Source organism: Neovison vison, chromosome 13, assembly GCF_020171115.1.
Source record: "Neovison vison isolate M4711 chromosome 13, ASM_NN_V1, whole genome shotgun sequence".
Taxonomy (NCBI): domain Eukaryota; kingdom Metazoa; phylum Chordata; class Mammalia; order Carnivora; family Mustelidae; genus Neogale; species Neogale vison.
The window spans coordinates 58521877-58548729 of NC_058103.1; the positions used below are offsets into that span (position 1 = coordinate 58521877).

General features: G+C 37.9%; 1 long non-coding RNA gene across 1 annotated transcript in view; it reads right to left on the reverse strand.

Annotated features, from left to right (window-relative positions):
• The window catches only part of LOC122893918, a 73354-nt gene extending 54000 nt beyond the window's left edge, over positions 1-19354 (reverse strand). Inside the window, exons 1-3 of the long non-coding RNA XR_006381720.1 lie at positions 19180-19354; positions 17915-18027; positions 6595-6738 (exon numbers count right to left, since the gene is read on the reverse strand). This is a non-coding gene — a long non-coding RNA (uncharacterized LOC122893918). The remainder of the gene's footprint in view (positions 1-6594; positions 6739-17914; positions 18028-19179) is intronic.
• Positions 19355-26853: the final 7499 nt, after the last annotated feature.

The window sequence follows — 26853 nt, forward strand, 5'->3', positions numbered from 1 at the left end:
ATCTGTACTTTTGCAAGAATAAATGATGAATTCCTAATCTAACCTCTATCATATCACTACTCGCACCAATTTCTTTACTTATTAGTTATAAATTTATCTCCAAGTCTTTTAGAACTCAAAATTCTTATTCACTGTAGAAAAAATCAAAGACAAAAGATATGTTTAATAATTTCATCCTGCTTAAAAATGGAAAGTGAATGTTACGAGCAGCATATTTTAGTATTATAGCTAACTTAGAAGTGATTGGTTTACAGCATTTAGTATTTATTGTTGCTTAGGAACACTATAAAATCCAAATGGCCTATCAAACTCCTGATCAGAAAGCTGTTCTGTTTACAGAAGTTGACTAGTGTATCAGTGACCGCAGTTTGTTCTTAATTTTTCATTTTAGTCAAGCCACATCATTATCAGTATACTGCTTTAAAAAGGTGAGAGCAACTTTTAAAGTAAAAGCAATTAAAAACTAAGGGCGAGGGGCGCCTGGGTGGCTCAATGGGTTAAGCCGCTGCCTTCAGCTCAGGTCATGATCTCGAGGTCCTGGGATCGAGCCCCGCATCGGGCTCTCTGCTCAGCAGGGAGCCTGCTTCCCTCTCTCTCTCTCTCTGCCTGCCTCTCTGTCTCCTTGTGATCTCTCTCTGTCAAATAAACAAATTTAAAAAAAAAAAAAAAAACTAAGGGCGAATTCTCCCTAATTATTCTCACCCTCCAGCCCAGTTACTTCTACTTCCAGGGTTCAGACATCCATAAAATCTCAACCGAAAAGGGTCTCACAAGATAGAGGCCAAGTTTTATGATCAAGATTAAGTAAAATCTGAAGAAAGGCAGGTGAAAGGAAAACCATTCCCGTCGGGCTTTTGACCCTCTGTGTAGCTTCAGTTGAATCATTTCTTTCTTTACCACTCTTTACTCATTTCTGAAGTAGTAATCACCATCTCACTATCTTGAAAGTGTGATTTAAGAACCAAATTCTAGGAATTTCCCTTGACCCCATTTTTCTATTTGAAAAAATGATGGAATTCTATCAGACACTTCTAAGTTTGCTTTAGCTTTCAAATGCTAACTTTCAAATGCTCCAATAGGTCATAGGTTATTTTCATTAAGCTTAAAGACATCTTACCAAGAAGACCCCTGGCCAAGGATACCTATCTTATCCACACAGATAAACACTTAACTATTAACACAAACAGAGTATGAGTATGGATTTCTTTAGGTCCTTAAGGAGATAGAATATTGAACTGAGAAATCTGGATGGAGAGTCAGGAAGTGGAAAGGCCAGGACTCCAGAGATCTATCTAGAGAGAGGAGAGCCATGTAGAGGGCAAGTCAAGGGGTCAAGGATAGGAGTGCTTCCTTCATGGGAGATGAGGAGGCCAAGAAAAACAAGGCTGTACCCACCTCGAGTCTAGCCCTGACATAAGTGCAGCCATCTTGATGTTTCAGATTATCACAAAATATTTCTTGGGTTCTCACCTACTCGGGTTAGCACTTTAAACAGTCTCTCTCTCCTTTAATGATTGATTTTTAACCCCTGGATTCAGCTGCCTCTATCTTTCATAACTCCCCTACACATTCCTTAACTGATCAATGTTGACCCAAGTAGGTAGGGACAACTACCTACTCAGCAGGAAGAAGTTACAGAAGATGAGACTTTCCACCTTCAACAACCTTAAAGATTTAAGGGTCAAAACTGTTAGGGGAAATGTGGAGGCCGAGAAAATTAAGGCCATCCCACCTCAAGTTTAGCTGATGTGGGAAACAGAGGCAGAAGAAAATCATTATAATTTCTCACCTACTGACAAGCCCTTGAAACAGACAGAGTGGCTCTCCCTTGGGTACTTAACTGCCCTCACCTTGAGGTTTTGTTAAGAACAATCCTAGGCTGGGGCGCCTGGGTGGCTCAGTGGGTTAAAGCCTCTGCCTTCGGCTCGGGTCGTGGTCCCGGAGTCCTGGGATCGAGCCCCACGTCGGGCTCTCTGCTCCGTGGGGAGCCTGCTTCCTCTCTCTCTCTCTGCCTGCCTTTCTGCCTTCTTGTGATCTCTGTCTGTCAATCTGTCAAATAAATAAATAAATAATCTTAAAAAAAAAAAAAGAAGAACAATCCTAGGCTGACCAACCCCCTACCCCGACAGGTCCGACCAGAATCCTATAAGTCTACTTTAACAATTCCTTTAGGAAACTTTATCTCTAAACCTCCAAGATAGTGTGGAGAATCATTCCCAAGTATATGGCCCACTGATATACATCTAAAGGGTCTCACGAGAAGATTTTTATTATTGGTAATAAATAACCTCTCTCCCAACAATAGCTAGCCCCTCAAGGTCCTGGAGACCTTGTTTCCAAAAGTCCTTAGAGACTTACGCCATCCCTAATCCCCTTTGTCCTCACCCACCCCCCGAGTCCACCCCTACTCTGCCTTTAAAAACTCTGACTATAATCTGGCTTGGGGCCTGAGTCCCTACTCCACTGTGTCGGGTATACTTGGGCCCAAGCTTAAGCTTGTCAAATAAACCCTTATGTGATTGCGTCGGTGCTTGGCTCCTTGGTGGTCTCTCAGATGCAAAAACTCAGGCATAACAGTAGATATTCAACAGAGATGGTAAATTTTCTTAGAAAGTAGAAATGGAGATTGCCAGTGCAAGGAGAGGGGAGACTCCACAGATCTATGGAACATTAAAAACTATTTTATCATGCTGAGTTATTTTGTCTTAAGATCTCAATGTCTCAATGATGACTTTTTTTTTTTTTTTTTTTGAGAGAGAGAGAAGAGAGAGATAGAGAAAGAGAGAAAGCATGCAAGTTGGGGGAGAGGCAGAGGGAGACACAGAGAACCTTGAGCAGGCTCCAGGCCTAGTGTGGAGCCTGATGCAGGCTCAATCTCACAGCCCTGAGATCATGACCTGAGCTGAAATCAAGAGTCAGATGCTTAATCAACCAGCCACCCGGGAACCCCTATGATGATGGGTTTTATAAGACTGTATCCTCAAAAATGAAACTTGAAATCATACAGGAGAAATTTTACCATACGAACAAACATATTATGAAGCTTGAAGTTGCTATTAAGAACAATACTCTTATAGTGAGGGCTTATTCTGCGTGCGATTATGGTACACAGAGAAAAAAAACCATCGTGGCATTCTCATCTCCCCCTTCTCCATTTGTCCCCCATCCGCATCTCATCTTTCCCTTGGTTTTCCTCTACCACCCCCACTTCTCAGTCCTCAATTCCTCAGGCAGCTCACCATATGCACCCTCTCAGCACAGACTGAGCCCAGAAATACTGCACTTTCCTTTAGAACAACTCCTAGAAATGTGATACAGCCGTTTGAGCATGGGTTTGAAGTCGGGCAACGTAGATATGAATCCCGACCCCCCTGTAAACATGGAAAAATAAAATACATGTCAGCCAGTGCTAACATCTAAAACTGCTATGTAGTTTAGAAGTGATAATATATTTAAAACACCTACCACAGCCCCTGGATTACAGTGCATGCAAGGTTAAGTGACTCTTTTCTTCTTATTTCTAGAATGAGGATTCTCTTATAGCAAAAGGTTGATAACAGCATGGTTGAAAATCATCTGATAAGCTAATTCCCAATGGGTGTTAATAACTAGTGGGAATTTAATGAGCTACTACTTCCTTAATCATACAATGAAAGAAAATGTTTAGAGATACCATACTTTAAAAACATAATTTCTAGTCGGGTGACAGGTAAGTAGAAAAGTCAAATTTTTAGGTGTCCTGTTGCACAGGTAAGATGTTTTCTGGAAAAACTTTGCATGGTAACTCTTTTGCCAGTGTTTTAGAAAACCAGTTTTGCGGGCGCCTGGGTGGCTCAGGGGTTAAGCCGCTGCCTTCGGCTCAGGTCATGATCTCAGGGTCCTGGGATCGAGTCCCACATCGGGCTCTCTGCTCAGCAGGGAGCCTGCTTCCCCCTCTCTCTCTCTGCCTGCCTCTCTGCCTACTTGTGGTCTCTCTCTCTCTCTCTCTGTCAAATAAATAAATAAATAAATAAAAACTTAAAAAAAAAAAAAAAAAGAAAACCAGTTTTGCAATTTTGCCTGTGAGAAACTTGAAAAGCTTTCAGCTAAGGAAGAAAGTTTTCTGATCATTAGAACAAAAAGTAAAGGAAGTCAAAGAAAGTTGTTTCAGAGGCAATTCTAATGGGGATTTCTTGATAACTTAGAAAGATCTTTTTATTCTTATGTAAAAGAGAGATAGTATATGAGAAAACCTGTTACTTGTCTTTGTGGGAAATAATAAGTGAACCTGAGGCCCACAAAACTGCCTGATTGTAGGATACCAAGAGTAAGACTTGACAGCACTAGGGATTTTGTAACACCTTCGCTGCTGTGAGTATACGATGATTCATAAGAGAAAAATGGTATTTGTGGAAAGAGGAAGACAGAAAAGCTGAATCATGACCCAAAGGAAACTTCATCTAAACCACAGACTCATTTATATGAATGAAGTCATTCTTCTGAAAGTTTAAGTTAGTCAAAATTAATCCATGATTATAGGATGTTTCTGTAAGTCTCCTGTGTAATGGGAGTTAGCACAAATATCCATGAAATTCAAGCACATTTTTAAAACCCACAATTCTGGCCTGAATTACTCAGATAAGACACTGACTGTGAGGCCCCTCTGCGGGGCAAGCGTGTTAACTACCACCACAGAGTAGAAGCAGACATTATTCTTGGAGTTTCTTTAAGGGTTTCCGAACATCTGATTACTCATAGTCTACAACTCACAAATTATATAAACCTTTTGAGAATTGAGAGCCAATGCTTTCTTCTCATTTCCATTATATTAGAAAGTAATAGCATTGTCTCTGAAAAAAATTAGAGGCCCATGGTTAATATTTACTGTGGACAATCTTACTCAGAGTAATCCTCAGTAAATGTCAACCATATGCACAGTCTACTAATCAGAGAAAACCGGAGCCCTGAAGGGGAATTATGACCCAGCGGAGACTTCAGTTTAAATGCTTTTCCCAGAGTAGAACACTCAGTGACTTCTCTAAGACTAGAATCTGTGTCTTCCGACTTTCAGGCAGAGCTGTTGCCCTGTTCCGTACTTCTCCCCCAGGAAGCAGGGTGCAGTGTGAGTGTTTGAACCTCCAGGTTAGATCTGCCACATCCCAGCAATGTGGTCATGGAAAAGAGGTTAAACCTCTTTGACATGCTAATTTCCTCATCTGTGAAATGAAAATACTACAGGCAGTTCATACATTGCTGTGAAGCTTAAGTATGTATATATATAAAATTTTCTTAAGGTTATATTGCATCAGACAACATCAACATTTCAAAGACTTCCAAGGACAAATATTTATTTCTTGCTCTCTTCACTGAGCTGGGGCTCTGTGTTATTCTCGAACCCAGTACTTAGTTTAGGAACAGGAGTAAGGGGGCAACTGCATACCCTTGAAACCCTTGAAACCTCTTAAAACCTCAGCATACTGAATGCTTTCATTTTTACCCATATTCCAATCACCAAAACAAGTCATGTAACCAAACCCAAAATTAATAAGGAAGAATATGCCACCTATCAAGAAGCAGCAAATAGGAAAAATAAACCAATTTCCAGAGCAAATAAAACATCAGATAAAATCAGTGTGTCCTAAATATTGATTCTAAACCCTACTACCTCTGTAAGTCTGGATTCCCAGGTTCACAGGTTATAGGTATTTATTAATTAATTGTTGATCCATAAAATAGTTGACTAAAAATTATCATCATACAAGTAGTATAAATAATAATACATGTTTTAGTCTGTAAATGTAAACAATTTTCTTTTGGATGCCTGATCACATATTTTAATCACATGGATTTTAAACTGTATTGTCTTTAAGGTTTCATGTTAAATGATTTCTAACACTTTAGGTACTGTGTGCTATCCAATGCTGATTCTTAATACATAAGTTTTAGTAAAAGTCTGAAAGCACTATCATCTCCAGTAATGGCTTCTCAACTATATTAAGATGTGCTTTAGTAACAAAGTTAAAGTGTCTGAAATAACAAGTGTCATGACTTAGTTGGGTGCCAGGAAATACTGTAGTATCAACCTACATGCATAGACAATGCAGGCTGAAATAATTTTAGGGGTAGTTCTGTGGTAGACCCAATTATAATAAAAAAAAAAATCTCAAAAAGTAACTGCAGAATGAAAGGATATCTCATATGAATATATTTATCAGGGCGCCTGGGTGGCTCAGTGGGTTAAGCCTCTGCCTTCGACTCAGGTCATGACCTCCGGGTCCTGGGATCAAGCCCGGCATTGGGCTCTCTGCTCAGCAGGGAGCCTATTTCCCCTCTCGCTCTGCCTGCCTCTCTGCCTAGTTATGACCTCTCTCTGTCAAATAAATAAATAAAATCTTAAAAAAAATTTATCATGCAATATTAATTTTTACCACCAGCACCTGTGTCAGAATTCCTAAAACTATGAGGAAAAATGAAGAAACTATGATTAAGAAATAGGCATTTCTACTTTCACCCCAAATTGCCATTTGCATTAAGGTGACTTTGAACAAATTATATTCATCTTTGTTCAGAATCCTTAACTGTATATCACAATGAAATATTAAGTTGTATACTCACAAAATGCCAAGTTAAGAAGGATATTCTCTTGGGCAGATTTCAGTGATGAATTTAGAATTAGTGTCTCTCTCTCTCTCTCTCTGAGAGTCTATATTGTACAGGACAGCTTCATTTATAATAAAATGCTTCAGTATTAAAATGACCCTGAAACAATAAGAGATAGACATGCATAAAAGGTCTGTTTGGAATGCATTTATTTAGGTGTCATTCATCAAAAGGGATTCGTTATTCTCTAGATTAATGCTATGTCTCTGCCCTGTATGGGTAAGACTTTCACAGTGATTTTCCATTTTCATCTATCTTTTGAATTAAATTAAATTACATTAATCTTTAGTGTACAAGAGAAGCAAAACTTTCCAAGGGGAATCAGTTTCATCTGAGCACTAATCTTCAAAACCACACCTCCAGATCCCAGGGCTTTACACATTCACTATCCTTTATTATCAAGAGCACATTGATTTAAAGTATAAGAAACACTGTAGGGGAGAATCCTCGGGCAGGATGCACCACAGAATTTATTTAAAGAAAACGCAAGGTTTAGAGGAATTTATGGGATAGGCTTAAGTGCAAGAAAACAGGCAACCAAAATAGTTGTATGATTTCCAGCAAGTCAATATAAATCTCTTGCCCAGCCCTCCAAAATTTCTCTCATCTGGTTTTTGACACTTAAACCTCCTTCCACACAAGAGAGCAATGCCTTTCAACCCATGGTTGGTGATAGTGCTTAAAGCAGATATAAATTTGAGAATGACAGCACATTACAGTCTCAACAAATATACAAATAATTAAAACCAAATCTTTCCCTGAAAACATGTTTTAACTGAGGAAAAGAGCAAGCAAGTTCTGGGCTCATCAATTTAAAAACAAAACAAAACAAAACAAAAAACAGTAAGGGAATCCATACAATGGAGAAAGGAGTTGAGAAAAAGCAAGCTTGGTACATTAAACAAGCTTCACTTATTTCAAGATTTTCCTAGAGTTGCAATGACTGGCTGCCTTCGATTGCATGATGCAGCCTCTGCTCATAGAAGTGTGACCAGCCGCAGGCCAAACCAAATGTAATGCTGTTTTGGTAGAAAGAGGATTTAAGTTGTGGGTTTAAGTGCTACCGGAACCCATTTTTTAAAGGAAAAAAAAAAAAGAAGAAGAAGAAGCCTCCTCATTGTATATACTAATTAAGAATGGGTAAAATAGAATATTCAAGAATCAGGAAATACCACATGCAGAGCTATTCCAAAAAAGAGATAGAGAAGGGACATGACAACAACTTAATACAAGAACTAAAGTAGGTCCACCAATGATAAGGAGGAACATTTGGTTTTAGTATAAGAAAAAATTTCCTAAAAATTGGAGCTGTCCAAAATGAAGAAGGCTGCCCTTTGAGGTGAAGAGCTTCTTGATACTCAAATATTCAGTTAAGGGTAATATGGCAAGGATATCTGATTAAGAGATGTGGAAGGAATTTCTACCAACAATTGAAACTAAATTTAAGGCTAAAAACCTCTAATCTCTGAGGCCACTAAGAAAGAGAATTTATAAGACATTGCTATAATAACCTAGAAAACAAAGCGTTTTTTGGAGAATGACTATAAAAATGAAAAAATTCAATGTTACCAGTAAAACTAGAGGCCAGAAAAGACACGATCAAAGGTAAGACGTGACTAGAAGTGGTAAGGAAGAACAGGTAAACAGGCTACATGGGAATAAGATAATTAAGGAGGATTAAGAAAAGTTAGGATGGAAAAATTGATGCAACCTGACCAGGGCTGAGCACAAGCAGAATGAAGACTTAGGGATATGCAAATTAGGAGAATGAGAAATCAGCCTGAAGGAGCTTCCCAAAATAGGGGCAGGGCTTAATATGTATTTCATGGGTGAAAAAAAAAAGAGTCCTATAGTCAAATACATTTGACAGTACTGAGTTGAACACCATTAAACAGATTTCCAGAGTCTTAGCTGTCCATCACAATCTTTTAAGTCTCCAGGAGAGGGAAATCATAGGCAGTGTCCCTACTAAATCAGCTTTTTACAGAAATCTTTAGGAACTATTACTTTTAAGAACATACAATAAAAAACAAATACTGCACTGGGGAAGGTATGTGCTATGGTGAGTGCTGTGAAGTGTGTAAACCTGGGGATTCACAGACCTGTATCCCTGGGGTTAATAATACATTATATGTTAATTTTTTTAAAAAAATACTGAACTTAGTAGTAAGAAATACTGAGCTTAGTATCTGATGGTGAGTGAAAGTTTGGACCTACAACATGGGCTTGTGCTCAAATCCTTGTCATAATGAACCTAGTTAATCCACAGACTAGAAACAGGAGTCTCAAGGCAATCTGGGGAGGAAGGATGGTAAAGCTAATCTCAAAAACTTATCTAACATTTTAAGCCTTGTTTTAGCACATGACTTATATAGTGAATTATTTTGCCATGTAGTAGAAACCTTACACTGTACCAGAATCTGTATTCTAAATTGCTGGTCATAAAAATAGGATTGGGATAGTTATTTTATAAGTAAAATAAGGAACACAAGTTGGAAATACTTCAGAGGGCCCGGTTTCATTGCTTAAAGAAAGGAATCATCCTAACTACCATGTGTCAAATATGACCAGGTGCCAGGTAATTCAGTTCTCACCACAATTCCCTCTTTAAAGGTGAGCAAATTAGAGATGAGACAAAATAAATAACGCTTCCAGTATCTCCTTGCTTGTAAGCTGTAGAGCCAGGATTCAAGGTCTGCCTAACACCAGAGCCCACACTCTTAAATGGTAGATGGTGCTGCTCTTCAGTGATTCAAGGAGCATTAAGGACTAGCAATTCACAGCAGACAAGAGAACAACAACGTTACATACGGACTTGCTACTATATATATCCTAAATGACTGGACCCTGCTTAAAACCCCTGTCTCTTCCCATTATACTCAAAACCCATGACACGCATGGCTCTACATTAGAAGGACCTAAGTCATCTAGTCCCTGCCTACATCACCAGTTTTATCACTTGCCACTCTCTCTCACTCGTAATGCTCCAGCCACAATAGTGCTAACATTCCCTACATCACACTATGCTCTTCCTTGCCTTGGGGCCTTTGCACTCGCTTTTCTCAGTGCCTGGAGCCGTTTCTACCCCACACATCTTCTCGTCACATCTTCTCCCTCCAGTCTCCACTTAAATGTCACTTGTTCAAAGAGTCCACCTGTTTCCACTGCCTCTGTAACAGCTAACCCTCTCCTCTCCTTTTTGACCATACACCCTCACCGTGATCACAGCAGTATATTGCTTTGATGATATTAACCACAAACTGCAGTTTATTTTCCTCCTGCGTCACCAAACTATAATCTCCCTGAGGGCAGGAGGTCTATCTAATTTACCCAGACTAATTGAAGGCTTGATTCCTATTGACTGCTCAGTAAATATCAATTGGGTAAAATGAATGCCCAGTAGATATTATGCACCAAAGCCTGAAGGACAGAAGAGAATTCTAGGATTATTTAAATATTTGGAAGTAATGGGCTTAAAGATTATGTAAAGTATGTGATGGTATGTTGGATGGGTTTTTCCATGGACAACAATGCATGGAAATAAGAGGAAAGAGACCAAGCTAAAACTTTGACATGGTAACCATCATCCAAGATGATCCACAATCATTCTTATTTCCTAGTTATCTAGCCCTTGGATGGTACCTCCCAAAATGAATAGGACTGACCTGTGTGACTAATAAGATACTGTACAAGTGGTAGATTTTGAGTTGCAAGTCTAGCTCATAAAACACATTGCTCCTCCTTGCTCTCCCAGAGAGTCAAATGTCATGTCATAAGGATCCTGAAGTAGCCCTATGAAGAAATCATCATGGCAAGGAACGGATGTCTCCTAATAGTCAGCACCAACCTGCAGCACTCTCTAGATCAGTGCTATGTCATTAACACTAGTGAAGCATGGAGCAGATAGAGCTCACGTGAGCAAATCCTCCAGCTGCAGTCAAACTTTCAGACGACTACGGCACTAGCTGACATCTTGTCTATAATCTCATGAGACCACAGTACAAGCAGTGGGGAGGGGCAGAGGCAGAGGAAGAAGCAGACTCCCCGCTGAGCAGGGAGCCTTATGTGGGGCTCAATCCCAGGACCCTGAGATCATGACCTGAGCCAAAGGCAGATGCTTAACCAACTAAGTCACCCAGGTGCCCCAACAACAATATATTCTTAATTAAGATTTGTCCAATAAGAGGATACTACAAACTCCTTTTATGAATTTTATAAAATGCCATGCCATAGTTCATCTCTTTAGGCATTTTCTTAGAATAAATTATTCATCCCACATATCTTGGCTTGCATTCTTAAATCAAAAACCAGACAAGCAGGTGGGCAGAAGACGTACAATATATTAAATAACAACCTTTTCGTGTAGAGCATTTAGGACTACAGAAACTGTTGTGGAGTTAGGAAAAGTATCTTAAGTAACTCTGTGACCAAAATTTTACCTTTCAAAAACTGATTAGTCTGGGTTGCTTCTCAGAAAAAAAGGAACATCTGGGTGTCCACTAAGTGTCAGGCCCTGAACTATAAGCTTTAACATCAGTTACCTCTTCTAAAACCCCTCTGAGGTAAATATTATTGACCCCATTTTCGTTTGCCCATCAGAGCTTCCCCTTCTCAGCTCTGGGTCCTTTTTTGTTTGTGGTTTTGAATTTAGGTTGGAAACCGTCATGAATTGGAGAACATCAGGTACAGACCAAATAAACTACGTTCAACCCTTCTAAGGAATGAAATACTCTCTACAAAGTGTAGAATATTCCAGTGATGAAGGCGGGGAGGCAATAAACATTTGGATTTGCAAATGGAGCAGCTTAAGTTTTAGAATCAGAAGCAATATTATATTAGACCTAAAGAAGCTGAGAGAACATTTCTCTAAGCCCTCTCATATTACAGATGAGGAAATGAGATTTATTAGTACAGAACAGTCTGCCAAAGGCCCATAGTGAATCGGTAGCTCAAGCAGAACTGGAAATAGCAAAGCTGCCACTGAAGTTAAAACAGTGCTTGGGACTTAGTAGATGCTCAGAAAAATTAAATTGGGCTGTAATGCATCATCCTAGAACAATTACAATTCCAACAATATTTAGTGAAAACTTGGAACTTGCCCCAGAATTCCAATATGTTCACTTTCTTCCCTTGCCAGCCAATAGCATCAAAGGTTGAGATTTAAAGTAGCACCTAACTTTTGCTGAAGAGAAGGGACCTGGGAATGTTGCCATTTCCTGAGAGCAGGTAAAAAAACAATCATTTCCAAATTAATGGCTTAAAAGCACCTATAATCATTTATTTTGTTTATGAATTTGTAATCTGGGCAGGGATCAACAGAAATAGCTAATCTTGGACTAGAGGATCCACTTTCAGGATGGTTCTCTCATGGCAGGCAAGATGGAGCTGGCTATTACCCGGAACTTCAGCTAGTACTGTGCACTGGGCGCTCCAAAACATTGCTGCGCTAATGGCTTAGGCTTCCTCATGGCATGCTGGCTATTTTCCAAGAGCAAGCATCCCAAGAAACAGGTAGCAGAAGCTACCAATCCTTAAAGCCTGGGCCAAAGACCAGCAGAGAGTGATTTTCACTACATTCTATTAGTCAAGCAATCACAGAACCCTGATTTCAGGAAAGATGGAAAAGATGTCACTCTAAATGAAGGTGTACCAGAAAACCGGTTGGCCCTGTTTTAAAGCCATTAAAGAATATATATTTTTACTGTAAGTGTAAATATGATTCCATTTTACTGTCATGACAAAGAATTGAATGTTACTGGAGATGAGTCATAAATAAATAAAGGGGGAGAGTTAGAGAGAGTTTCATGAAGACTCCACGCTGAGCACGGTGCCCACTGTGGGACTCGATCTCATGACCCTGAGATCACAACCAGAGCCAGAAGCTTAACCAATTGCACCACCCAGGCTCCCTAATACATTCTTGTTAAGAGTGAGTTATCTAGAACCATGAGAGACTATGAACTCTAAAAAACAATCTGAGGGGTTTGAAGTGGCAGGGGGGTGGGAGGTTGGGGTACCAGGTGATGGGTATTATAGAGGGCACAGCTTGCATGGAGCACTGGGTGTGGTGAAAAAATAATGAATACTGTTTTTCTGAAAATAAATAAATTGGAAAAAAAAAAAGAGTGAGTTATCTACATAATGTCCTACACACGTGAAAGGTATAATTATTTATGTGCTTATATTATTTTGCAACATGAAGCCTTCGCAGGTCCCTGGACAACTGTCCATGCCTGAATTGGAGAAGCCTCCAATTAATTAATTTTGCTGAACATGCAGTTATATATCGAACCTTATTTCTGAAAATGATAGTTTTATGGGTTTGAATTGTTACAAAAGAAGCAATACCTAATGAATACCATAGGATTTCAGAACTTCTTTGCAAATAAATCATGTTTTCCCAATATAAGCTTAAGCCAATGTATAACATATTCAGTCAGTTCTCCCAGCAACAGTCCTACTCAGGAATTAAATTGGATTGAAGGGCAGATATTATTTTCTAATAATATTTAGGAATAGCAGAATTGAACTGCCTTTCATGCCATGACAAACGGGAAATTTTCAAGTTTAACTAAAGTGGTGTGGGTAAAGATCTTAAAACTGGTTCTGCTTGTGAGGGGCAGCTAGTCAGTACCTTATTTAGACCACAGGAACAGTAACCAATTGGGATTTTCTCACAGGGGTCCTAGGACTTAAATTAAATGACTTTCTACTAGGCAATTGAGACCACAGAAAGCAATAACTTCCTCAAGTTACAGAAAGATTGGTTAAATGAGATGAGATTTGTCCTAGCTCAAAATGGGGCCTACAGCTGAGAGGTTGGTTTCTCAGGGACTGGGAAACAGAAAGCTCTACATCCAGTTAAGCATTATTACTGCCAGAAAATAAAATGTATATGAAATAAGAGTCATACCCTGGCAGCCAGTGGGCTACCTTATTTGTGTATGTGTATTTTATGCTCATACAGTGGTTTTATTTTTTGTTAGTATTTTATTTATTTATTTGACAGAGAGATCACAAGTAGGCAGAGAGGCAGGCAAAGGGAGAGGGGGAAGCAGGCTCCCTGCTGAGCAGAGAGCCCGATGTGGGGCTTGATCCCAGAACCCTGAGATCATGACCTGAGCTGAAGGCAGGGATTAAACCACTGAGCCACCCAGGTGCCCCTCATACAATGATTTTAAAGGCAATATTGGTCTAAATATGATCTTCTTCATTCATTGATATTTGTTACATACATCTCCTTCAGAATTTTAGATTTCTGATCTAGAGAATTACCTGGATTAATATAAATTTATTTTTAAGTATTTATCAAAGAATACCTTTGGTATAAACTTTTTTTAAGCCAGCTAAAAGATGATACCATATGCCCTAAATCAGAATTTGTATGAAGCAGAATCCAAGTGGGTGATGAATACAGTCACCAAAAACATGGTCTCTACCATGCTGTAAGACAACAGTCTCCACACTGGACCTTTCCTTAACGTGCTAACTTTTCTCTGTCTTGTTTCTTGTCATCCTTTACTCACTACGGTTTAGAAAATGTTGGTGAAATGCTGAGAATGGCCCTGAAATGGAAAGCAAAAACTAAAACCCAAAAATGGCTATAGAGTCCAAATTATAAATACATATGCAAAAAAATTTGTGTAAGTTTGGGCAAGAGGAAGAAAAGTGGGGAGGGGGCATTCTTAACACAGAAAGCAGATAACCACTCTAATAACACTGAGCCAAATGATTTATTACCCAGAAAGTTTCAAAAAAAATTGTCCTGGGCTTCAAACAGCCCTGCTATTTAATTATGATTATCTGCTCAGTACAATTGGCCAAAATAGAAATTCACACTCATGGTTTGAGTCACTGACATTATATAAAACATTTCTCTTCATTTGCTAATGTCAAAATATTCTGTCACTGATTAAAATGTAATTAAGAGTCAATTTTTGACCCTGTCCTCACCAAGATTTAGTGCATCACAGCAGTTGTGAAGGAATTTAGAAACATGCACTGACTGTAGATTTCTCCAAAATCCATCCATAAAACAGTGAAGGGTTCTCTTTTTAATAAATTCCCCTGAAAACCACATACTGTGCTCACTGAAGCAGGAAGTAAAAAGAAATGATTGTGCAATATTAAAGGTGGGAAGTCAGACCCTTTTCTCTATAGTATTTTAATGTTGAAATAAAAAGCACGGGGTAACCCTTGGCCCTTCCAGCTGGGACACCAGTGTGTAGCCCCTCTTTGTGCTGCCAGGGTGAAGAGTCACTGGAGAGCCCATTCTCTCTCCATATTAAGACAAATTTTAAAGGCAAAACTTCCAACTAGACTTTCCAATCTCACATTTTCTGACTATGCAAACTGCTTGTCTACTAAAAAGGTTAGAGAAGCAGATTTCGTTTCAAACTTGGACTGACACGACTGTCTCAATGCATTTCATATTGGACGGCTGAGGGTTGTTTTCAACAAAATGTTACTTTGCTACAATCCAATGATACCTGAAAATTTTTAAAGTCTAGGATGGACTTTGAAATAAAAAATGGCCTTCCAAAAATATTAAAGATTCTCTATAATTGCTAGACCTACAGTAAGATTTCCACAAATCTTCCCTCACCAGGTATACTGAATGTTCCCATTCTCTCAACATAAAGAGTACATAAAATGTTTACAAATAAGCCCTTGATAATCACTCTTTGTACATATTAAGCATAACCAGTATCCACAGTAAGGAGAATATTTTCTTACCTTTGTGTTAAAAATCCTTCAAATGAAAATAATATTTCTTATATCTCCATGCCTGTCTGCCTACTTCTCTCTCCATCACTACCACTAACAGGTCAAGAAAGAGAACCTATGGTCAACAGCATCCCCCAAATTTTATGTATTTTATATTTAGGGGCTTTATCCAACTTGTCAACAATAGTTATACTTGAATACATGACAAATATATCTAACATTAACATAATCCTTTTTTTCTTGTATACACTTTGTTTCTATATGAAGCAAATTGTTTCCCCCAAACATTGTTAAAAAATGATCTCCCATGGAGGAGACTTCCACAAAATGCATCCTAGGAAAATCCTGAATCCAGTTCCTTTCATAGACTCACCAAATTATATTACATATGGATCATTTCCCTCAGAAAAGATCTTAAATTAGATGAATTGCCCTCCGCAATAAAGGATTTTAACACACACACATACTCCAAGACAAGTAGGGAGGCAGAAACAGGATCTCACCAAAACCCCATCCCTGGAATGTTGATATAACAGGGAGGAATCTTATTTGTCTGGTGTTTCTGCCGGAGGAAGAAAGGGTTGGTGCCCCACATCAGGTACCCAACCCCTAGGATCTGCAAAAGGGAAAATCAGCCCCCCAAAATGTCTGGCTTAGAAAGACAATAGAATAGACCTCCAAGTGACCCAATGTGCTGCAGGAAACTGAGGTTCCCCTTTTAAAGGTCTCATGTACAGTCTCACTTGCCCAGAGACTCAACTAAAAAAACAGCATTTGAAAAGTATTTAGACTATATGTGAAGGCAATTTATTTGCTAATCTAAAAACATCTGCCAAAGCTGCAGGGGACAGCTGAAACCCTCCCCAGAGACAGGGGCAATGGTCGATGCTATTTTCTTAAAAAAATGGATAAAAACAGAAATAGAAATCAATGGAACAGAATAGAGAGCACAGAAATAAACCATACATCTATGGTCAATTATTTTACAACAGAAGAAGCAAGAATATACAGTGGAGAAAGGACAGTCTCTTCAATAAATGGTGTTGGGAAAACTGGACAGCCAGATGCAAAAAAAAAAAAGAAAGAAAGAAAAGAAAAGAAAAATGAAACTAGATCACTATCTTCACAATCTACAAAAATTAAAGGCTTAAACATAAGACCTGAAACCATAAAACTCTTAGAAGAAACCTAGTTAGTAAGCTCCTTAACATAAATCTCAGCAAAGCCAGGGAAACAAAAACAAAAACAAACCAGATTGTATCAAACTAAAAAGCTTCTGAACACAAAATAACAACAACAACAAAATCAACAACAAAAAAAGCAACCTACTGAATGAGAAAAGGTATTTGCAAATCATGACTCTGATAAGAGGTTAATATCTAAAATATAAAAAGAATTCATATTTTGGTAATAAAAAAATCCAATTAAAAATGGGCAGAAGGAGCACCTGGATGGCTCCATCCATTAAGCATCTGACTTGATTTCGGCTCAAGTCGTGACCTCAGGATCATGTGATTGAGCCCTACATTGGGCTCTGCACCTGGCCAGGAGTCTGCTTGAGAGTCTTCTCTCCCTCTGCTCCTCCCTGCTCGTGCTCTCTCTCAAATAAATAAATAGTTTTGTTTTGTTTTTAATGGGAAGATCCAAATAGACATTTTTTCCTGCCAGAAAAGATAAAGAGATGGCCAACATACACAAGAAAAAGATTTGCAACATCACTAATCATCAGGGAATTACAAATCAAAACCACAATGAGATACCACCTCACACAAGTCAGAATGGCTAGTACAAAAAACACAGGAAACAACAAGTATTGGTGAGGATGTAGGATAAATGGAAACGTCATGCACTATTGGTGGGAGTATAAATGGTGCAGCCACTATAGAAAACAGTAGGGAAAACACTATAGAAAACAGTAATTTTTTTTTCAAAGATTTTATTTATTTATTTGACAGAGAAAGATCACAAGTAGGCAGAGAGGCAGACAGAGAGAGAGGAGGAAGCAGGCTCCCTGCTGAGCAGAGAGCCCGATGCGGGACTCGATCCCAGGACCCTGAGATCATGACCTGAGCCGAAGGCAGCGGCTTAACCCACTGAGCCACCCAGGCACCCCGAAAACAGTAATTTTTTTAAAAATTAAAAATTATGGAAATTCCATATGATCCCACAATTCCAGTACTGAGTATCTATTTATCTGAAGAAAACAAAACACTGCCTGGAAAAGAGGTATGCATCCATGCATTCATTGCAGCATTATTTACAATAGCCGAGATATGCAAACAACCTAAGTGTCCACAGATCGATGAATGAATAAAGAAGATGCAATATGTATAGATATCTATATACATCTATCTATCTATCTATCTATCTATCTATGTATCTCTATATGTATAAACATAGAGATACACACACACACACACACTAGAATAATAGTCATAAGAAAGAATGGAATCTTGCCATTTATGACCATACCAATTGACTTCAAGGGTAATATGATAAGTGAAATAAGTCAGACAGAGAAAGACAAATACTGCATGATCTTACTTACGTGCAGTATGTAAAAATCATATCAAATAAATCAAAACCCATACTCATAGATACAGAGAAAAGATGGGTGATGACCAGAGGAGTGGGTGGATTCTTTTTTTATCAGGAAGAAATCTGAAAAAAGAAAAAAGAAAGCTATTACCCATCATATGCTATACAGGTACCTGTACACACTTTCTTTCAGATATCCTTTATACAAAGACTTTTCTAATCACAACATAAGTTATTTTTAAACTGTCTTATTCTTCAGGCAAAGAGACTGATTCTTTAGAAATGTAATGCACATAATACCTACAAACAGTGGGAAGACACAATTTAAAATAAAAAAGAACCTTTTTTTTCAATACTTCCAGTGGAATTTTCAGAGTTCAAGAGCTGGAGTTGTCACTGAATAATAGAGAGGAGTCTGAAGGTATGTACAAGAAAAGTAAGATAAGATGGACAGTTTTATTCCTATAGACCTTAAATACAGTTCCAAGCAACTCTTAGAACTGTCTGCGTGGGTCAGACATACTGCCTGGGTCAGGATGCTTGAAAAGCCTCACAAGCTTTCCTTTTCTTTCTTTCCTTTCAATCTGAGAATATTTCTCCTTTCATTTACTATTATAGTATCTTCCGCTATTGAACTATTTGTTACAGCATGTTCTTTCTTTGTTCAATTTGGTGTCTTTTAATATCTGAAAAAGTGGTAGCCTCGTTTTATTTATTATATGAAGACAAACTGGGGATTCAGACTTCCTGAATTAGAGCCACAGCTACAAAACTGATTAATTGTATGACCTTCATCAAGTCAACTAAACTCTGTGTGCCTCTGTTTCCTCATAATGGGAATAATAAGAGAACATAACTAAGAGTGGTGCTGAAAAGGTTCCATTTCAAAAGTTAGGCAAGCACTGAGTGACATACATTACACTTTGTAAATTCTCAATAAGTATTTACAAATAATTAAAAATTATTTTTTTAAAAACTGTTGTTTTTTTACTGATGTTATTTTCTTAATTATGTTGTTCATACACCCTTTCTAAACTTATATCCTTTAGATTTCTGCCAAGTTTTCTTTAATTTTTATCATCATTCAGTTTACTGAATGATGTTAACTGCAGTTTACTGCATTCTTTCAGTAATTCACTTACTTAAAATCTTGTCACTTGTAGTGGCAGATTGAAACTGTAGCTCTCATATTTGCAAAAGAAGAAAGCTGGACAGACAGAAAATTAATGACTTTTTTTTAACCCAACAGAAAACTAAAGTCACAGAACATCTGACCTGAAATCTTGCGAGCTATGGGGCAGCCATGTAAAACTAACGGGGGTGCGGTAGATGTGGGGTTCCTGGAAGCAGCCAATTTTAATGAACCACTTTACAGCAGTAAATGCTTCAAACATAGTCTTGGTCCTTTTCTCCTTTCCTGGGCCAGCTCTGTCTTCTCTTCTCCATGATACTGGAAGGAAGGAAAGGAGAGAATCATTAAAGAGTTGCTGCATGAGGGGAGCAGAACCCCTGATAATGAAGTTTTGCTCTCTCCAGAGCAGACCTAACACTTAAACTCAGTCAATCTAAAGTGTGGAAGTTATTTTCATGGCAAAACAGCAAATAGAACAAAAGGCAAATATGCAAAGTAATCAAACAACTTTTACTCTCTCTTGCTTCATCCCATTTCTTAAGCATCAAGACCTCATGTGACACTACAGTAATCCAAACTGCCGCCCCCATCTATACCCACTTTCTCAAAATGTACCTCTCCATCCTTCCCGTCCCCAGTTGTAACTACCAAAATTTCCCATTCCCTGGCAGCTTCTGATCTAAACAAAGGGAATAATTATTTTCTATTTTTAAGACGTATTCTTATAAATTATTGATAGCGTTAAGGTTCCTCATTTAATGAAATATCTAGTTCTCTATGACCAACGATGAAACTAGTGGTGTTCTTCTCCCAAGATCTTCTACCAAAAACTATATTAACAGATCCAGCTGTACTTAATATGAAGCAGAGCACTACTATTCCTGTACCATCACCACCAACATGTTTTATTTAACTTTTATTTGAAAAGTAGGAACAAAAAAAAGCAAAAATTACCCACAATCTAATAATTTTATGATTATATAAGAAATAAAAGCATCCCTTATCTAATCCAATCCCTAAAGTTAACTACTGTTAACACTTTGGAGTGTAGCCTTCTCACCTTTTCCAACATTCATACAAATATGTTTGCAACTATATATCTACATATAGCTACATATAGAAATGTAAGTACCCAGATTTTTACAATAATACACTTATACTTGCATTTATTTACTCACATTTATTTTCATATTGGTCAGAAAACTTTTTCATTCACTATATCTTGTATATATTACCCTTCCTATTTTTTTAAGTTTTTATATAAATTCTAGGTACTTATGACCCAGCAATTGCACTACTGGGTTTTTACCCTATAGATATAAAGGTAGTGATCCAAAGGGGCACATGCACCTGAACATATATAGCAGCAATGTCCACGATAGGCAATCTATGGAAAGAGCCTAGATGTCCACCAACAGAGGAATGGATAAAGCAGATGTGATTGATATACATTATATATATATATATATATATATATACACACACACACACACACACATACACACACACACACACACACTGGAATACTATGCAGACACCAAAAAAACAAAATCTTGCCATTTACAATGATGTCAGTGGAACTAGAGGGTATTAAGCTAAGTGAAATAAGTCAATCAGAGAAAGACAATTACCATATGATATCACTAATATGAGGAATTTGAGATACAAGACAGAGAATCATAGGGGAAGGGAGGGAAAATTAAACAAGATGAAACCAGAGAGGGAGACAAACCATAAGATACTCTTAATCTCGGGAAACAAATTAAGGGTTGCTGGAGGGGACAGGGGTGGGAGGAATGGGGTAACTGGGTGATGGACATTGGGGAGGGTATGTGCTATGGTGAGAAAAAAATAAATAATAAATTCCAGGTACTTAACATACAGTTCAGTATTAGTCTCAGGTGTACAACACAGGGATTCAACACTCCATACAACACCATGGTATGCCTCAAAACAAGGGACACATGCACCCCCTATGTTTATAGCAACATTATCAACAACAGTCAAATTATGGAAACAGCCCAAGTGTCCACTGACTGGTGAATGGATGAAGAAGTTGTAGTATATATATGCATATGCATATATATAAATATGGTGGAATATTACCTAGCCATAAAAAAAGAATGAAACCTTGCCATTTGCAAGGACATGGATGGAGATAGAGAGTATTATACTAAGCAAAATAAATCAAGGAAGACAAATAACATTTCATTTCAATCACATATGGGATTTAAGAAACAAAACAAACAAGGAAAGGGACAAAGAGAGAGAGAAAGGCAAACCAAAAAATAGACCCTTAACTATAGAAAACAAACTGATGGTTACCAAAAGGGAGGGGAGTGGGGCAATCGGAAATGGATGATGGGGATTAAGGAGTGTACTTGTGATGAGAACCCTTCATATTTATAAATCTACCCTTAAAAGAACACTTAAGGATTTTTTCTAGGACAGACTAAATACTCAATAAACCTTTGTTGTTTTATTACTATTCCTTATTCTTCTAATATATGCATACTATTCCATCTTATGGATATACTTTCCCTTAAGAAACCTTTAAATTGTTTCCAATTTTTTTAGCTTTTGCAAAAGTGCTCCAGTGAGCATCTCTATCCTTTCTAGAAGATAGATTCTACAAACTGGAGTGGATGGCTTAAAGTATATAAACATTTAAAATTTTTAAAATACATGCCACAAAGGGTGGTGTTATCTTACCCAAAAAGATTGTACCATTCTACACTTCACCAACAGTGTATAGAAGTAGCCATTTCCTCCATTCTTGTCAGCATCTGCTTTTTTCTTTCTATTTATTTACTTATTTATTTGAGATAGAGAGCATGCACAGGAAAAGTGACAGGGGGAAGGGAGAGGGAAAGGGAGAAAATCTCAATTATATGCCACATTGACACAGAGCCTGACACAGGACTTGATCACACTATCCTGAGATCAAAACCTGAGCCAAAACCAAGAGTCAGACACATAACCTACTGAGCCACCTAGGTGCATGTCACTGTCTGTTCATATGTTCATTTGGCTGTGTGGGTATGTGTCTGTCTAGACTTTCTTATTTCTTAATAGTTTATGGGATCACTCTGTATAATAGTTACATAAATTCTTTATATATGTTTACGTGTTGCAAATATTTTACCCAAATGTCATTTGATTTCAATATTTTATGTTAATTTTTACCACAATTTTAAATTAATAATATTAATAATAATCAAACATATTCATTTTTCCACTATGGATTCTAATAAGAATTACTTAATTCTTAATTAATTAATTGACTTGGCTTGCTGAGAAAATCCAGGATATGGGGCACCTGGGTGGCTCAGTACGTTGGGCACTGGACTCTTGGTTTCAGCTCAGGTCATGATCTCAGGGTCATGGGATCAAGCCCCATGAAAGTCCCCATGCTCAGCAAGGAGTCTGCTTGAGATCCTCTCTCTGCCTCTCCTTCTGCCCCTCCCCCCTACTCATGCCTACTCATGCTCTCTAAATAAATAAATAAATAAACTGATATGGTCCATATATACAATGGAGTATATATACCTCCATCAGGAAGGATGAATACCCAACTTTTGTATGAACATAGATGGAACTGGAGATTTTGCTGAGTGAAATAAGTCAAGCAGAGAGTAAATTATCATATGGTTTCACTTACTTGTGGAGCATAAGGAATAACATGGAGGACATTGTGAGAAGGAGAGGAGAAGGGAGTTGGGGGAAATCGGAGTGGGAGACAAACCATGAGAGACTGTGGACTCTGAGAAACAAAGGACGGGAGGGGAGTTGGGGGTGGCTGGGCCTGGTCGTCGGTATTAAGGAGGTCATGTATTGCATGGAGCACTGGGTGTGGTGCATAAACAATGAATCTTAGAACACTGAAAAAATAAAATAAAATTTAAATAAATAAATAAATGGAAAAAATCTTTAAGAAAAAAGAAAAGAAAACCCAGGATATGCTCAAGTGTTTCTGATCAGTAACATCAGAGTCATCTACATGGAGAGAAGCTATGTTTTGACAGAAAAAGCAGTCTATAATTGAGATCATATACATAAGACTCTCCTGTAAAATGTTTACATTGAAGTAATGGAGCAGTTACTACTAATAAAGCAACAACCATGGATTCTACACCAATCAAATAAAGAATAAATCCATCAACATAGTCACTAGTAATATATACTTAACATACATGTGAATTAAAGAGCTAGAAGGAACTTGAAATTGAGTATCATTTTACAGATAAGGAAACTGAGAAGCAGAAAAGTTATAATGTTCTATTCATGGTCATGGTGCACAAAATATGGAACTAAAGTAACATCATATGCTATAAGAACTAGGTTATATAATCCTGCAAGAAAATAAGTTTCAAAATACAAAAGAAAAACTGAAACAGTTTCTGATGGATAAGATCCAGATTAAATATGATAAAAATGCACATTCAAATTTAATATTTTAGCAAGATCCATGCACACTAAAGATAGCAGAAAAATATTGAAGTAAAAAGACAAAAAAAAAGACAAAATCATAAATAAAACAATAAAGCATGTGCCAATCTAGAAGTTTTTCCACATACTGGTCCTATTCACAAATATCTCTGGCTTTTTCTCTTTCTGGCACATGGTAGGATTGTAATTCCTTCCCCACACTGACATCAGATGTGGTCCAGAACTTGCTCTGGTGAACAAAATGTGAGCAGAAGCGCTATCTGTAAAGATTTATTCGCCACTACAAGATCACCAAGTTCTCCCCTCTGCCACAGTGAAAGACAATACTCCAAATGGTGGCTACTCCATTAACATGTATCCAGGAATAAAGATGACACAGAGCAGAACCTCGAGAAGAACTACAGTGAACAAGTATTATAAGTGAGACATTCTATTGTTTTAAGACCTTGATATTTGGGGATTTCTTGCTACTGCAGCAAAATGCAAACTAATTTATTCATAAATATTTACTGAGCACATTTTTTGAGCCAGACACTATGCCAGGTGGTAGAAATATAATAACATTCAGGAATAAGTTTCTGACCTTAAGCATCTAAAATTCCAGCAGGTAGGGGAAAAAAGGAATAAAATGTACCACCATAACATAGTAAAACAAAGTGTTGTAGTTGGTGATTTGAAGGGGCACATGGACCCCAATGTTTATAACAGCATTATAAACAATAGCCAAATTATGGGAAAAGCCTGAATCTCCATCAACTGATAAGTGGATAATGAGGATGTAGTATATACATACAATGGAATATTACTCAGCCATGAAAAAGAATGAAATCTTAGGGTGTCTGGGTGGCTTAGTCAGATAAGCATCTGACTCTTGATTTTGGCTCAGGTCATGATATCAGGGTCTTGGGATTAAGCTCCATGTCATCAGACTCCCTGCTCATCAGAAGTTTGCTTGTCTCCCTCTCCCTCTGCTTCTTCTCCTGCTCTCACTCTCTCTCCCTTAAATAAATAATATTTAGTTCCCATCTAAACAAGATGGGATTGGGAGGGAGAGAAACCATAAGTGACTCTTAATCTCACAAAACAAACTGAGGGTTGCTGGGGGTAGGGGGTTGGGAGAAGGGGGGTGGGGTTATGGACATTGGGGAGGGTATGTGCTTTGGTGAGTGCTGTGAAGTGTGTAAACCTGGCGATTCACAGACCTGTACCCCTGGGGATAAAAATATATGTCTATAAAAAATTAAAAAAAATTAAAAAAAAAAGAAATACACAAAACTCATCATAACCAAACTTCTGAAACTAAAGGAAAAAAAAAAACACTGAAACCAGTGAAAGAAATGACACTTTCCTAGAGAAGAGACAATTTGAATGACAAAAGACTTCTCATCAAAACCATGGAGGCCAGAAGAGGTGGCATAACATTTTGCAAGTGCTGAAAAAATTGTCATTCTAGAATTGCACTCCAGTGAAAATAATACTGCATTTCACAAATAAATAAATAAATAATATTTAAAGAAAAAAGAATTAAATCTTGCCATCATGTTGCATGTTTGCTGCAACATGGATGGAGCCAGAGTGTATTATGCTAAGCCAAATAAGTCAGTCAAAGAAAGACAAATAAATACCACATGATTTCCCTCCTATGTGGAATTTAAGAAACAAAACAGATGAACATAGGTGGAAGCAGGGCAAAAGAGAGAGAGGGACAGAAGCAATCCATAAGCGACTACAGAGAACTACAGAGAAAAAACGGAGGGTTACTAGAGGGGAGGTGAAAGGGGGATGGGCTCAATGGGTGATGGGTATTCAGGAAGGCACTTGTGATGAGCACTGGTTGTATATGTAAGTGATGAATCACTGAATTCTACTCCTGAAACCAATATTCATCTTTTGCTCCTGAAACCAGTATTACACTATATGTTAACCAATTATAATTTAAGTAAAAATTTGAAACAAAAAAATAAAAATAACAATAAAGCTGGTATTGCACAATATAAGAAAAAGCCCTGTAGTTGGGCCAAGCACTAAGTGCACTAAGTGCAAAGGAGACCAAAATATGGGCATAAGGTCATGACTCCTTAAGGAAGTTACTTCTAAGTCGAGAAATAAAGGACAAATGGAAATTCTTTCTTCAAATAATTGCTACCTCTTCACATTCAGCCAAAGTATGGAAAATGTAATGCTATTTTAGAAAAAGAGAATAGTATATATAAATAAAGTGACAATAAGGAAACAACCTGTACTCTTCAACTGGCCAAAATTCAAGAGACACTGCAGAGACTTGCCAAAGTATACTTACTAGTTTATTATGACTGCCATAACAAAGTACACAGACTGGGTGGCTTAATATATGTGCTGCTGAAGCGAGCACCACACTAGGTGGCTTAAACAACAAAAATTTATTTCCTGACAGTTCTGGAGGCTAGAAGTCTAATATCAAGGTATAAGCAGGGTTAGTTTCTTCTGAGGGCCTCTCCTTGGTTGTAGATGGCCATCTTCTCCCTGTGTCTTCACATAGATGTCCCTCTATATGTGCCTGGGTCCTAATTTCCTCTTCTTATAAAACACCAGTCATATTAGATTAAGGCCCACCCTAACAACCTCATCTAACCTTAATTACCTTTTAAGGAGTATATCTTCAAATCTAACCACATTCTGCAGTATGCAGGATTAGGACTTCAACATACGAATTTGGGAAGGGAATACAATTTAGCCCATACTCCAAGGTTTGGTGTTTAAGTCAGTTCTGGCTGCTATAATAAAATACCACAGACTTAGGTGGCTTAAACAACAAACAAATCTTGGCTAGACATCCAAGATCAGGGTCCATGGCCAGGTTCTGGTGAGAGCCCACTTCCTGGGCTTATACATGGCCTCTTTCTTGCTGTATCCTCACATGGCTGAGAAATTCTCTCTCTGGAGTCTCTTCTTATAAATGCACTAATCCCATTCACAAGGGCTCAATGCTCATGACCTAATTACCTCCCAAAGGCCCCACCTCCAAATACTACCACACTGGTGATTAGGGTTTCAATATATTAATTTTGGGGAAACGCAAATATTCAGTCCACAAAAGTCCATAACTAACTGAATGGAGGATACTAAAGAAGGAAAGCAGCATATAATCACACCAAAGTTGATCCTGGGCAGTTAGAATGGTTACCTATTTAGTTAGGAAGAGGAACTCTTTATTTTCAACCTACAAAATGTCAGTTGAGAGTAGGACATTTAAACAGAGATATCCTGGAGGCAAACAGAGAGGGTGCAAAGTCTATGATGAAAATAATCCTAAGTGGAGGCCATTTATTCTAGAATGAATAAAAATTTTAAGTGTTAGTTAATATCCCAAGGGAAGTAAAATAGTAGAC